This window comes from Echinops telfairi, unplaced genomic scaffold (assembly GCF_000313985.2).
Source record: "Echinops telfairi isolate 266 unplaced genomic scaffold, ASM31398v2 ScPeMD7_42;HRSCAF=159, whole genome shotgun sequence".
Lineage (NCBI taxonomy): Eukaryota > Metazoa > Chordata > Mammalia > Afrosoricida > Tenrecidae > Echinops > Echinops telfairi.
This window is the reverse complement of record NW_022103940.1, coordinates 2,593,850-2,598,637: the sequence shown is the minus strand read 5'-3', so window position 1 is coordinate 2,598,637 and position 4,788 is coordinate 2,593,850. Positions and strand designations below refer to the sequence as shown.

At 39.6% G+C, this 4,788-nt stretch overlaps 2 pseudogenes; both read left to right on the top strand.

Annotated features, from left to right (window-relative positions):
* Positions 1–2,473: 2,473 nt before the first annotated feature.
* Positions 2,474–3,143, top strand: LOC101659251 (annotated as a pseudogene).
* A 76-nt stretch (positions 3,144–3,219) lies between these two features.
* On the top strand, positions 3,220–4,051 carry LOC101650080 (annotated as a pseudogene).
* The last annotated feature ends 737 nt before the right edge of the window (positions 4,052–4,788 follow it).

The window sequence follows — 4,788 nt, the reverse complement described above, 5'->3', positions numbered from 1 at the left end:
TAGCTAAAGTCTCACATCCCCAAGACAACCTTTCCCTGCATGCATCTGGTAAGAAGGTGGTGGAAGAAACTGATGAGTCACTTATGAGGAATTGTGAACAGAAATTCCTGGAGTGGCAGCCTGCTGTGTATAAAATGAGCCCTCTGAAAAGCAGGAGGAGATATCCCATTACAAGCAAGAGCCAGGAGTGGAGCATATCTTCTGGATCTGAAACTCCTGTGCAGTGAACCTCCTGGATCCTTTAGAGGAGCATCAGCAGAACCAGGAACACACAGAGCAAGTGAATATGAATGCTTTTGTGCAAGAGGCTGGCTTGTGGAGTCGGGGACTTCTGATAATTTTATTGGAAATTGGACTTGCTGGCCCAATTTAGAAATGGAGCTGAATGCCTTTGGGCTGAGGCTAACTGGAGTGGGGTGCCTCTGGACAGTTAATTCAGCGAGCTGGGCTTGATGACCCATGGGAATTGAGCTGAATACATTTTGGTTAAAGCTTACAGCAGAGTAATATGCCCCTTTGGGCATTTATTCACATAACCTGGTAAGAAAAGACCTTGAGTATTCTCACCAACATTACAGCTTGTTAACTTCCTTAGTAAACCCTTGATCATGAGTTTTGTCTGTGAATTTCTGTGTAGCCATTGCAATGGATATTATTAGAACACATAGATATAAAGTAGGTAAGTAGAGAATGTTAAGGCAACTCAAATATAGATAAATATTTCCCCCCAAAATATGAACTTATATTTAGAACAAATATCTATTAACTCAATTTTAATATTAGCAAATCATTAAAAAACTCTTAAATTATTTGATTGCCACAAGATGCTACTGAAATAAATTTAATTTCTTTTAAGTTTTTTCTTGTTTATCTAAATTTAGCTTTCATTGATTCTTTTAAATGTCTACATTTTGTATTTTAAACAATATCTGGTTTTTGAACCAATTCTGGCCCATAGCGACATCATAGGATAGAGCAGAAACGGCTTTCCAGCTTTTCTGAGATACTAATAGTCAACAGAAGTCAACTGGCTGATCTTTTTGCAAGCAGCCACTTTTTCTTTAACTGTCTTGTATGAAGTCACCCCAAAGAGGCATAAAACAAATAACAATAATGCATTGGCAGATATCTGTCTATCTATCTATCTATCTATCTATCTATCTATCTATCTATCTATCTATCTACTATCTATCTATCTATCATCTATCTATATTTCTATTTTAAAATTCACTGCCTTCAACCTGATTCTGACCCATAGGAAAGGGTAGAACTTCCCCTGTGGGTTTCTGAGGCTGTAAACTGTTACAGGGGTAGAAAAGTTCATCTTTCTCATGCAGAGTGGCTGGCATGTTTGGACTGCTGACATTGTGGCTAGCAACCAAAAGTGTTAGCATATAGTGACCCAGGGCTCTTTGAGAAATAGTATTAGCTCATTCAGATAAACTTTGTAGCTCTGCCACTTGCTTATATCTATCTGCTTGACATGGTCTAATTAAGGCCAGTGAGTGGGGGGGGTGGGGTGGGAATTATAATGCAGATACTTTGAATTTTTCTAAGGTAGCACCATCAGGTTGCTGTGTGTTGGAACAAGCTTGATGACACATAAAAATGGCAGCACATCTATGCATTGAGTGACTTTGCAAAAATTCTAAACAAAGAAGAATAAACTGTCATTCGAAAATATGGACTTGATAGAAACTAAGCTGGATAGTGCATGATAGAACTGCACAATACAAATAATTTTGTAATCCCAAATCTCTATTTTCAGCAATATAAATGGTGACTATACACCTGGACTTCTCCAGATAGAGTACACAGATATAAAATTGACTTTATCTGTGTGAAAAGACAATGAGGAAGTTAAATATCAGCAACCAAAACAAGCCCAGGGGCTGACTGTGGAACAAACCGTAAATGGCTCATATGTGAGTTGAAATTGACATTAAATAAAATTAAAACAAGTCCATGAGAACCACCATATGACTTTGAGTATATCCAATGAGAATTTCAGAACATCTCAAGAGTAGATTTGACTCATTAAACATTAATGACATAAAACCTGATGAGCTGTGGGATGACACTAAGAACATCATACAGGAAAACAAACTAAAGGTAATAAAAAAGAGAGGGAATAAAAAAATATCAAAGTGTATTTCAGAAGAGATTCTGAAACTTATGCTTAACCATAGCATCACTAAGGCAACTGGAAAAAAATTATGAATTCAAAGAGCTAAACAAAAAATTTCAAAGGGCAGCTCAAGAACACAAAGTAAAGTATTATAAAGAAATATACAAGGACCTAGAGTTAGAAAACCAAAAAGGAAAAACACAATCAAGGTATCTGAAACTCAAAGAACTCAGGAAAATTTTCATGCCTTGCTCTCACCTTGTAATGAGTGCCTGTGCCATCCATACTTGCTCATCTTTCCTCTTTAGGCTAGAGCCTTGGAGACCGCTATGGAAAACTGGGATTATGTTTCCACACAAGACGACAGCCCTCAACTACCATTCACTGTGCTGGCTTCAACTGCACAGATCAAACAGAATTTAGAAATTTTATTATTTGGCTTGAAGACCAGAAAATCAGACAGTACAAGATTGAAAGCAGAGAGTATGTAAGAAACATCCACAGCAGCAATCGGCTTAAGTTCTTTGAAAAGTATCTCAGAGATGTTAACTGTCCTTTCCAGATGTAAGATTGACAAGAAACAATTGACTGGCTTCTTGGTTTAGCTGTTAGACTGGAATATAGAGATAATGCTGAAGACAAAGTGCCTCATAATGTAAAAACATGTTGATAATGCAACTAAAAATGCAAAGCCACTCATCAAATTGGACATAAATAACCCTGATATCATCAGATTCAGCGCCATGAGGATTACCTGGGAATGCTAAAGGTAATTAGAATTTTGTTTCAAGACTGCCTGATGCAGGATGCGGTTGCTAAAGCTCAACAAACAAAAAATGGCTTGCCTGTTGCTTTAGAAAAGAATAGTCTTGGCTTTGACACAGGATGTGCAGTTCTTAATGAAGCTGCTCAGATTTTTTTGATCGCTGCATATAGAAAAACTCAGAGAGCTACAGACAAAAAGCAATGAATCCATAGTTGCTATTCAGTTATTGCGGATCCAAAGACAGACTAGGCCAAGTTGGAAAAGGAACAACAGGATTTAAGCTTCTCGCCTGTTAATACAATTGGAGATTGTGTACACTTCTAATATGTGTTTTGAAATCAAATATCACTTTTTCAGGGAAGAATCTCAGAAAATAGACTATGTTTTAGAGATGGACCATCATTGCTTTTTTTTTCTTTAGTAAAGTGGAAAACAAAGAAAAAGAAAACATTCAAGCCTTGAGCGGTAATACTTAAAAGATTATGTGGGGTGTGGTGAACTGAGGACAGCCTCCTCGCATCGTCGAAGCTAAACCGGATTACTCAGGGCCTGAAGAAGCCTGAGCCCAGCAGTGTGATCCAGAGTATTGTTCGGATGACCCAATCCTGGGTCAGCGAGGCATTTCCATCAACCAGTACTGCAAGGACTTCAATGAGATGACAGACATCAAAGAAGGCATCCTTCTGCCTACCAATATTTTTGTGAAACCACGCAGGACATATGAATTCAAGGTTGGCTAATCCACCGTTTCCTACTTTCTGAAGGCAGCTGCTGAGACTGAGAAGGGACCCCGGAACACAGACAAAGTGGTGGCAGACCTGGTGACCTTGAAGCTCGTATATGAGATTTCCTGAGTCAAAGCTCAGGAGGACGCCTTTGGCCTGTAGGATGTGGCCTTGTCCTCCGTTGTCTGTTCCCTCATCGGCTCAGATCGGTCTCTGGGCATCTGAGTGGTGAAGGACCTCAGTTCCGAGGAGCTGGAAGCATTCCAGAAGGAGTGAGTTATGTTCCTGGCTGCTCAGAAACAGGCAGACTTGTCAGCCTAGGCAGAAGCTGTCAAGAAGTCACCCCAGTTCCCACATCCCCGCATTTGGAAGGTAGCCACTGGGCTTGGGGCTGGAGGAAAGGCTGTACCAAAGGGTCAGGAGGGAGGGTAGTCCCAACTACTAGTTCCCCGGCTTTAATATGCATTTCTACTCCCATGGTAGGATCAATGAACCAAGCCTAAATAAATGTCCTTTGTTACCCCCCCACCCTCAAAAAATATTATTTGGGCAAAATATTGAATGATATAGGAAGCATAAAAATAAGAAGAATAAACACCGTCACTGTCCCAAAAAGAACTGGTCAACATTCAACACTTTCAAGAAGTAGCATATGATTAAGAATTAGTGTAGATAAATCTATTGAGACAGTAACTGTGTTAATGGTTTCTACAGGGTACGCAGGTGATGTTGGGGGGAAATTAGGAGCTAATAATTGAATAAAAAAGAAGAAAAATGTTTACATTATTTTGTTGGGGGCTCTTATAACTCATGTTACAGTCCATACATTAATTGTAACCAACATATTAATACATATATTGCCATCATTCTTTTTTAGACATTTACTTTCTACTGGAGCCTTTGGGGTCAGCTTACTTTTTTTCCCTCCCCCCTCCTCATGGCCCCTTGATAGATTATAGATTGTTATTATTTTCATATCTCACACCAGCCACTGTCTCCCTTCCCCTCTGGTTTCTGTTGCTCTTCCCCCTAGATGGGGCTGTGTGGTTATGTGCCATCCATTGTGATCGGTACTCCCTTCCTCCCCACCTCAACCCCCCTTCCTCCTCCACTTTTGGTATCATTATTTCAATTTCTGTTCCTGGGTTCTGTGTGTCATGAGCTTTATC